At 46.4% G+C, this 10,712-nt stretch overlaps 1 long non-coding RNA gene across 1 annotated transcript; it reads right to left on the bottom strand.

The window, feature by feature from the left end:
• Positions 1–6,439: 6,439 nt before the first annotated feature.
• LOC123950833 lies at positions 6,440–9,955 on the bottom strand. Its single transcript, XR_006820310.1, has 3 exons — positions 9,906–9,955; positions 9,073–9,252; positions 6,440–6,929 (listed from the first exon to the last, which is right to left on the bottom strand). It is a non-coding gene; the product is annotated as an uncharacterized LOC123950833 (long non-coding RNA).
• Between the last annotated feature and the right edge of the window lie 757 nt (positions 9,956–10,712).

Raw genomic sequence — 10,712 nt, 5'->3', positions numbered from 1 at the left:
ACACCCATGTGTACATCCCCGAGGTATCTGGTCAGGGAGGCATGAACTTAGCATGTCAACCTGAGCAATTCACCCTTTTGAACTCATTTCCTGTTCTGCCAAATGGAATGATAAACCTTTCTGACTGTTCTGATCAGGATTGAATGAGGTCCACTGTGAAGAGCTCTGTGAAACCAACAGTTGGTAAATACCAGGTCGTGTCGTCATTGTATGTTTTATTTTTTTCTACTGCTGAGTTTCCTAACTAGTGGTCATAGGGCACTAGTGTTTGTAGGGGTTATGGGCGGGCGGGGGGGGAGGTATACATAACATAAAGATCCCATGGTCCTTGGGGCCACCAGCAAGGCCAGTCACCTCTGGGTACATGCAGGCCACGCAGTACCCCTCGGAGTCTGACGTCCTGCTCTTTGACCCTCGCAAGGAGGCAGCAGGATCAGCAGCATTTGCGGCTTGCCGGGCATTACCTGGGCATCGACCCCCGAGGCCAGCTGCAGAGTGCACTGCTATCCATTGCGGAGGAGGGCTCACGGTCCCGCTAGAGGAGTTGGGTACTAGGGCCCCAAGGAGGACGAGCAGCAACGCTGGGAGCTTTGGGCCAGAGCAGCCCCAGACAGCTGACCTAGATCCCTCTCTACTTACCATCAGATCTCTGTCCAGTTTTGGCTGTTGTCCAAACAGGGTCCACGCTAACTTCGGAGCGACTGCTTGAACAATGCTGATGGAGGGGTCGTATTAAAAATATTTAACCTCTGAGATGGCACAGGCATCGACCCATCAGAACAGAGGCCAGCTGGCCTCAAACAACACATGCCAGCTCATACCAGGCGGATATTTTAAGTATTTGTTCTGAAGGAACGTGCTTTAAATCAGAGCTGTCATTAGCTTGAAATGCTTGCCTGGAAAGCATTTGATTGGATTAAAAACCGATTTTTTTTTCAAAGATTTTATTTATTTATTTGACCGACAGAGATCACAAGTAGGCAGAGAGGCAGGCGGGGGGCAGGGGAGCAGTCTCCCCGCTGAGCAGAGAGCCCCATGCCGGGCTCAATCTCAGGACCCTGAGATCATGACCTGAGCTGAAGGCAGAGGCTTAACCCATTGAACCACCCAGGAGCTCCTAAAAACCGATTGTTATTGCAAGAAATTTCAATTGTACAACCATTAATGAAAGAAAATAAGACGCTTCTATAAATCTAAATTTTGTAAATTTTTAATATTAAAATTTTAAATTTTTATTACTTACTTGAGTTTCCAATTGTTCGTAGCTATCAAGAACTTGAAGAGATCCTTTTTTTTTTTTTTAAGATTTATTTATTGGGGCGGCTGGGTGGCTCAATCAGTTAAATGTCTGCCTGCGGCTCAGGTCATTATCCCAGGGTCCTGGGACTGAGCCCCGTGTCAAGCTCCCTGCTCAGTGGGGAGTCTGCTTCTCCCTCTCCCTCTGTCCCCCAGCTCGTGCTCTCTCTCACTCAAATAAATAAAATATTTAAAAATAAAAAATAAAGATTTATTTATTTTTAGAGAGAGAGAGCACACGAGTGAGGGGAGGGGCAGAAGGAGATGGAGAGACTCTCAAGGAGACTCCCAGCCAGCGCCAGGCCAGCACAGGGCTCAATCTCATGACCCCAAGATCATGACCCAAGCAGAAATCAAGAGTTAGATGTTTTACCGACTGAGCCCCCCAGGGGCCCCAAAGGGATCCTTCTTGAAAAGTCTTGGTACTTATTGCATCTAGCCAATTCAAACGTAAAACCTGAGAATAAAAAGTCACATTCACAGAGAAAGCTAAAATTTGAAAATATTTTATTTGGAAATTTTATGTAAGTTCAATATTTAATGCTAATACTTTCATTTTATTTTCCAAATCATAATTATACATAATATATTAAAAGTACATATAAAGGGGCGCCTGGGTGGCTCAGTGGATTAAGCCGCTGCCTTCGGCTCAGGTCATGATCTCAGGGTCCTGGGATCAAGCCCCGCATCGGGCTTTCTGCTCCGCAGGGAGCCTGCTTCCTCCTCTCTCTCTGCCTGCCTCTCTGCCTACTTGTGATCTCTCTGTCAAATAATAAATAAATAAATAAATAAATAAATAAAATCTTTTTTTAAAAAAAAGTACATATAAATATATATATATATATTTTTTTTAACCAAATCCCATACAGATCCCTAAATCCACTCCTCACCATCAACGTTTACCTCAATGTGACATACAAATTGTCCAATTTTTCTGTGTGTGCCCTGACAGGAAAAAGATTCCAAAACACCATTCTAGTAAACTCTAAGTTCCAATATGTGCTTCGTCCTTTCAGCCAGCCTCTAATCGCCGTGCCTCAAAAACCAAGTAACAGGATAAATGTTTGGTGGGTGAGTGAGTGGATCTTCTGGAAGCTGTAGAGGGCAGCTCTAGGCTGATTGCTGTTTCAGCCCAAAACTGCGACAGCCAGAGAACATGGGAAAGACATTGTGTACGTTTCGGCTGTCTGCATGGATTCCCTTTGGCCTAAAGAATGGTATAAGGGTTCCACGGACGGAGTCAACAAACTGGTCTGTGCTTGCAGACGCTTGGAAATGATCCTGCCTCAACTCCAGCCTCCCCGAGACACTTGGCCGGGGGCTTTCGGGGACACTTTACTCACTGTCACACAGTTACACTGGTACATTTCCTTGTCCCCTGGCCTTAAAGAAAAATAAGTATTTTTTAGCAGGTTCAGAATACTTTCTCCCAAGTTTGTCAGACTCCCCACTCTTTACCTACAAAGTTACACACTCAACAATGGTTCTGAGAATACTTCACACACTCACATGGTGTTACTTCCATTAATGGCATCATTTGCTTTTGAAATTGTGTATTTATTTGACAGAGAGAGAGAGAGAGAGAGAGAGAACAAGTACAAGCAGGGGGAGTAGCAGGCAGAGGAAGAGGGAGAAGCAGGCTCCCCTGTAGCAGGGAACCTGATGCAGCACAAGACCCCAGGACCCTGGGATCATCACCCAAGCCAAAGGCAGACGCTTAACCGACTGAGCCACCCAGGCGCCCCATGGCATCATTTTGGAATCTCGAAAATAATATGTACTATTTGGACATGAGATTGGTAGTTTGGTGGTCCATTTGCCAGTTGGATGGACATCTGGAGCCTGATTGATCCAACCACTTTTATCCGGATGCCAAATAAGTGGCCGGCTCAGCCTCTCTCTGGTCCTAGTAAGCCTCCTGGGGCAAGAGAAAGGGAGGGGAGAGCATGAATTTATGTAAGGAAAGACCCACCTGATGAAGTTTAAAGATTACCATCATGCAGTTTCCAAGTCAAGCCAGGAGAGGGCTCAGAAAACTTCTGCCTGAGAGTCTCACAAGGAAGAGGAACTTCAAGAAATGGACAGAGAGCACAAGCGTAGGGGAGGGGCAGAGGCAGAGGGAGAGAGAACCTCCCGCGGACTCTGCAGTGAGCACACAGCTGGTCTCGCGGCTGGATCTCACAATCCCAAGACCATGACCTGAGCTGAAATCAAGAGTTGGACGCTCAACCAACTGAGCCACCCAGGCGTCCAAGCCCACAATTTTATTATACAGTAGGCTAGCTTCATGTGATCTTTGCACCATTTAATTCTTTCTTGAAGAAAATATTGAGACTTCTTCAAGCCCGAGCCAGTTTTCCCCTGAGTTTCTTTTAGATGGCAGTCCTTTTTGCCTTCTTCAGGAAGTCAGCAGCTTCTGAGTAGCTCTCCTTCGCCTGCAGAGCGGAGCCTGGAGGAGCTAACCTCTCCTGACTTCCTGGTGATGACGCATAACTAAAAGCATATGGTCAATCCGGTCCTTGGTGGGAACGGCATTAGATAAATGCAGGGGCCGATTCTTTTTTTTTTTTTTTTTTTATTTATTTGACAGAGGTCACAAGTAGGGAGAGAGGCAGGCGTAGAGAGAGAGAGAGAGAGAGGAGGAGGAAGCAGGCCCCCTGTCAAGCAGAGAGCCCGATGCGGGGCTCGATCCCAGGACCCTGGGATCATGACCTGAGCGAAAGGCAGAGGCTTAACCCACTGAGCCACCCAGGCGCCGCAGGGGCCAATTCTTAACTGTAAACTATATACTCTGGGTAATAGATCTGACTCGTTACGAGTGAGACTGAATACTCAGTAATTGAGGACCAAAGCAACTGTAGCTAAAAACCAAGGTTCCAGACCGACACAAATCTCAGGGACACGTGGGGAAATGCTGTTTAGACAAAGCCATCTATAAGCCAACTCATCCTGGGCAATTCAAACCAAGAGAACATTGTTATAAGTGCTTGGAGGATAAGGACCAATGCTTGAAGTACAGAGAAAGTTCTCATACAATAAAGCAGGTATGATACATTGTATCATACCTGCAGTATCATAAAGTCGATGGGAAGATGAAGTATTTGTTCTGTTTCGTTATGACTTACTTTTCCATCCCAATTTCTTTCTATATTCAACACTTGATGTGTTTTACTTCATTTGTCTTTTCAATTATCCTATAAATAAAACATTTGGTAAGGAAACTGGAGTGTTAAGCCAGTAATGTCAATGTATATTGCATGGCCACTTCCTCCCCAGGATCCAGGATGAGAGATGGTCTTACCTGTTAAAGGTTTCAGTCAGAGTGGTAGGAAGGGAGTGAGTATTGGACAGTTAAGAGAATTTTTAAAAATCCCCCTGAATTGATATCCTTCCTATAGCTGCTATTAAAATTGTTTCAGAGTTCCCCTCTTGACACTTATGATCCACACTTCAAATACTCACTTCATTACTCGAACTCGGTTTCTGGAACAATAGCCAGCAGCTATATAATTTGTCTTAGCTCAGAGTTCAAAGACCAGAATGAGAAGAGAATTCAGACCTTCTGATTTCTAACCGAATATCCTGTTCACTGCCTTGTGGATGGGTCAAATAACCTTTTTTCTCTTGGTGTCACCCTTGACTTGATTTTCTCTTTTAAATTTTGATCTTCCTTTAAAAATCTTTAGTTTTTTCTGATTACAAAAGTGATACATGTGTATTGTGCAAAGTGACAGTCCGTCATTGCATACCCCACCTAGTCAAGGTTGTATTTCTTTTTTTTTTTTTTTAAGATTTATTTATTTGACAGATAGAGATTACAAGTAGGCAGAGAGGCAGGCAGAGAGAGAGAGGAGGAGGAAGCAGGCTCCCAGCCAAGCAGAGAGCCCGATGCGGGGCTCGATCCCAGGACCCTTCTATGCATTGAAATACAACCTTGAGGGGCGCCTGGGTGGCTCAGCGGGTTAAAGCCTCTGCCTGAGCTGAAGACAGAGGCTTTAACCCGCTGAGCCACCCAGGCGCCCCTCAAGGTTGTATTTCAATGCGTAGAAGGCTTTTGAAAAAACCAAAACTCGGTTTAGCTTATATAAAGTGGTTGGCAACTCTCTTTTTCACATTAAAATGCCTTGGAAATAGACAAACCATAAGAGACTCTTAATCTCACAAAACAAACTGAGGGTTGCCGGAGGGAGGGGGGTAGAGAGAGGGTGGTGGGGTTATGGACATTGGGGGAGGGTATGTGCTATGGTGAGTGCTGTGAAGTGTGTAAACCTGACGATTCACAGACCTGTACCCCTGGGGCTAATAATACATTATATGTTTATTAAAAAAAAATTTTTTTTAAGATTTTATTTATTTATTTGACAGAGAGAGATCACAGGTAGGCAGAGAGGCAGGCAGAGAGAGAGGAGGAAGCAGGCTCCCTGCTGAACAGAGAGCCCGATGCGGGGCTCGATCCCAGGACCCTGAGATCATGACCTGAGCCGAAAGCAGAGGCTTAACCCACTGAGCCACCCAGGCGCCCCTGTTTATTAAAAAATTTTAAAATTTTTTTTAAATGCCTTGGAAATCTTCAAGATAAGTTTTTTTAAAAACTGATTTAGGGGTACCTGGGTGGCTCAGTGAGTTTAGCACGTGACTCTTGATTTCGGCTCAGGTCATGATTTCAGGGTCATGAGATTGAACCCTGAGTCTGGCTCTGCCCTCAGGGGAAGTCTGCTTCTCTCCTTTTCCCTCTCCTTCTGCCCCTCCCCCTGCTTGCAAACGTGCACGCTCACACACTCTCTCTCTCTAAAATAATCTTTAAAAAAATAATGTTTTTAAAAAACTGCTTTGTTTAGGTGTAATTTATTTACCATAAAATTCACCTATTTTTAAGTGTACAATCCAATGACTTTTTGTCAGCTTGTGAAACCATCACCACAACCCAGTTTTAGAACATACTCCTCATACCTAAAAGTTTCCTCATGCCTGCAAATAAACTTTTTTAAAAGGTGCATTTTTGTGGATAATTACAGTCATGAATAACAAGTCCCAGAAATTTCCATTCTGCCTAGCTTTCACTTGCTGCTGGCAGGCAAGAAGAAAATTGCAAAGGCCCATCAACAAATGTTGGAAGAAAACACCATAAGCTGACCGACAGCTGTTTGCTCAAAATAGTTTATTCAAGCACTCCAGCTTCTACTGAGTGTCCGCCAAGTAGAGGCTATTGGTTAAGTCTGTAGGGATAGGAAGATAGATAACAGCGGTCTTCTCCTGGAATAAATTGATTGTGAGCTCAACAGTATGCAACCTAAAGTTTCAAGATTCAACAGTTTTTTGTTTTGTTTTGTTTTGTTTTAAAGATTTTATTTATTTATTTGACAGACAATGATCACAAGTAGGCAGAGAGGCAGACGGGGCATGGGGAGGTGGGAAGCAGGCTCCCACTGAGCAGAGAGCCCGACTCGAGGCTTGATCCCAGGGCCCTGAGATCATGACCTGAGCTGAAGGCAGAGGCTTAACCCACTGAGCCACCCAGGCACCCCAAGATTCAATGGTTTTGAGACACAAACGTTTTCCAGATGGGTGTGATATTTGGACTTCAACTTCCAAAAGTCATGATAAAGAAACAGCAACCAGATTTCCTTTCCCACCTAAAACAACCAAAAGAGGACAAAAAATATGAAACGATGGCTTTCAGTACACTGGATATAAAGCCACAATGGATAATAATCCCTAATAAAAGACAATAAACAGGGTGAGCCCTAATACTTGCCCTGGTTTACTACCTTGAGCTTACAAGCTACAGTGCAGTGAAGGAAAGCTGAGGCAGAGCTCAGTGGAGTCCTTGATTGTGAAGACAGAGTCCTTGATTGTGAAGACAAGAGTCCAGAGTGACCAAGGTGGCTAGAGTTTACAGGACAGAGTATCAGAGAGAATACACACACACACACACACACACACACACAGAGGGAGAGAGAAAGATCCCAAGAGACCTGTAGAGGGCCCTATTCTGCTATTTACCAAGTCCTGGATAGGGCATTCAAGTAAGAAAACGACCTGAGCCTGGGGAAAAGAACCCCTTGAAAGGATTAGAGGGAAAGGTGCTTCATGCACCCACCAGGCTGGGCATAGTCCCACTAGCCAGATTAGAAAAGCTCATAATTTATGGGGTATTGGGAAGAACATTCATAAAGGTCTTGCCTTGGGGGGAATAATGAGCCCTACAACTGGCACGGCTGTGGCCCTAACAAATCTTAAAAGCAAGACCCCAAAGAACCAAACTATTTCCAAGTAACTTACTGCACCCCAGAACCAATTTCCAGATTTACAGGCGCACAAAAATATCCAGCACTAAAACAGGGTAAAAGTCACAATATCTGGCATGCCATCATAAAATTACCAGGCAATTCTGCCTTCGGCTCCAGTCATGGTCCCAGAGTCCTGGGATCGAGCCCCGAATCGGGCTCTCTGCTCAGCAGGGAGACTGCTTCTCCCTCTCTCTCTCTGCCTGCCTCTCTGCCTACTTGTGATCTCTGTCTGTCAAATAAATAAATAAAATCTAAATAAATAAATAAACAAATAAAATACTCTTCCTTTAAAAAATAAAATAAAATTACCAGGCAAGTAGAGAGACAGGTAAATGGGACCCATGAGGACACAAACCGACCAGTACAAATGGACGCAGGAGTGACACAGATGGGAGGATTAGCAAAGACATTAAAACGATCATTATAACTGTATTCTCTACCTTTAAGATACTGAGTAGCGTCATGGGGAATACAGAAAAGATTATACATATAACTTTTAGAACCGAGCCACATACAATTCCCAAGCCCACCACAAGTACTTCTGGACTGAAAATGCTGAACAGCGAAAGACTGCCACTGTTATTAGAAATCTCAAAGGCAAAGCCTTTAAAAGAAAGGTAAATGTATAAACTCTTTTTTATAAAAAGTAATTTCTACACCCAGTGTGGGGCTGGAAGTCAGGACCCACCCAAGATCAAGAGTTGCTTGCTCCCCCGACCGAGCCAGCCAGGTGCTCCACAAACTTTTCTTAAATAAGTATTTGGCTCTTTTGCGATTTTTTTTCTTCTTTTTAATGGAAATCTGTTATCCTCAGGTCTACCACTATTCAAGGCACCATCTTTTCGGCCAAGACGCATCAGCAGTGCACAGAGTCCACCGCCCATTTCCTCTCTCTGGTCCAGGACAAGCCTAAGCCCTGACAGAGGCCACCCACGCCTGGGACTCCCACCAGGCACCAGTTTCTCCCAACGCCATTGCCTCACGCACACCTCCGCGCCAGCTGGAGGCTGAGCCGGTTCTCCGGAGCGGAGCGGGCCCAGGCGGGGAGCCTGAGAGTGGACCGGGCTTAACCCGCGCGGCTCTGCGGCCCCTCGGTCGCCGGCTCGGGCCCAGACGACCGCGGACGCGGGGACACCCGGACTGGAGCCCCGAACGACGCACGGGAGTGGACACCGCCAGCCGGTGTCCGCCACAGAGAAGGCGGAAACCGCGAAACACCACCGCAGCCTGCGGCACTTCCAAAAGCCCGGACCCGCCTGCGGCGTCCGACGTTACCTCCGCGATAAAGCCAGGTCGCGGAAGCTGGGAGGGGGTCGCCTAGCAACCAGGAGCCCAGAGAGCGGACGCCGGGCATTGGCCTGGCTGCGTCACGTGACTAGACGCCCCTGCTCCATGGAAGGCTACGCTAACGTCACGTGATACGGCGCAGGCGCGTTTCCGCCCGGCTGTGGGACTCTGGTGGTGGTGCGGCCGGAGCACTGTTTACCTGGGGTTTCGGCGGCGGCCTCTATGGGGTGGTCTGAGGGTGACCAAAGGCGCAGCTGGGGCCTTTCCGCACTAGTGACAGTGAAGAGATAAAACGGTGCCAGAGGCGGTCGTGAGGCTTGTCTGGTCGTGCAGGAGCCTTTCCTGAGAATAAGACTCGTCAGATGCTGAAGTCTGCCTCCTGTGGGCACAGAAAAAGTGTGAAATTTGTAATATTTAATAAGGGGTGAAATTTAGGGATATTAAGGTTATTATATTATTTAAGGCTGTCATACTCAGCACTGGCTAGAAGAGAGATCCTGCATCTCGGGTAAGAGGCATCACTTCGGGGGTCGGGGGTCCTGTCTCGCCGAGGTAGTTATTGGAAAGGTGGTTACCCCCGGGTCAGTTCATAAATCCTAGGACCCCGCGTGCAGGCCAGGGTTCGGGGGACCCCGCGACAAGCTTGTGAGGCCTGACGGGAAAAAATGTCCCATATGAAAGGGATTTGAGGGGCGCCTGGGTGGCTCAGTGGGTTAAAGCCTCTGCCTTCAGCTCGGGTCATGGCCCCAGGGTCACGGGATCGAGCCCTGCGTCCGGCTCTCTGCTCAGCAGGGAGCCTGCTTCCTCTCTCTCTGCCTACTTGTGATCTCTGCCTGTCAAATAAATAAATAAAATCTTAAAAAAAAAAAAAAAAAAAGAAAGGGATTTGAGATCATTGGGACCGCCCAGCTCTTTCTTAAAACTGCCAGGAGGCTGCTGGCAGGACTATTCTTTCCCTCTAATAAATTTCACACTAGCCGGCAAAGGAGTTTAAAATACTATGTATACTCTGGAATACTGACACATACACACCTGTGGCCATCCTTGATTCCTCTTTCTTTCCACACTGTGTTCAGTGCGTGAGCAAGTCCTCTAGACTCTGCCTTCAAAATGAATTCAGAATCTGACAGCTTCTCACTACCTGCACCCTGGTCAGATTCCCCAAGGTCTGTCACGTGGGTTATTGCTTGTTCTATTGCTGGCTCTAACTAGCCCACCAATGCCTTCCTCTGCAAGTCAGCCAAAGTGATTTTGATTTTCTTTTCGGTAAGTTCTGCACCCAGCCTGGGTCTTGAACTCAAAACACCAAGATTAACAGTCACATGCTCCGCCGGCCCCACCAACCAGGTGCCTCAGCCAAAGTGATCTATTGACACACGCGTTACATCATGTCATTTCTCTGCTCAAAATTCTCCAGTGGCTTCCTATTTCAGTCAGTGAAAGCCAAGACCTTAGGATCACTTGCCACATAATCTGGTCCCATAGGTTCCTATCTATCTACTGTCCTCATTCATTGATTTCCGGAAATGCTGTTCTTCATTCTGTTTCTGGAACAAGGCAGGTATCGTTTCATATTTAGGTCTACGGACCTGCTATGACCTGTGCTGAGTATTCATGGATGTCCACATGATTTACTGCTTCGTTCTGCTTCATTCTGCTCAGATGTCATCTTGTAAGACAGACTTTTCCTGACCACCCTCTGCGAAGTAACGACCACTGCGTGCCCAAATTCCTCACCCTTCTCCCAACACTCCCTGTCATCTGCTTGCTCTTTTCCCCTCTCAAGCATTTATCACCCCCTGACAAATTTTTATGTTCTCTGTGACCCCTTACTAGAAT

Source organism: Meles meles, chromosome 1 (assembly GCF_922984935.1).
Source record: "Meles meles chromosome 1, mMelMel3.1 paternal haplotype, whole genome shotgun sequence".
In the NCBI taxonomy this organism is placed as follows: Eukaryota; Metazoa; Chordata; class Mammalia; order Carnivora; family Mustelidae; genus Meles; species Meles meles.
Note: the sequence above shows the minus strand (reverse complement) of the source record. Positions and strands in the feature narration are given on the sequence as shown.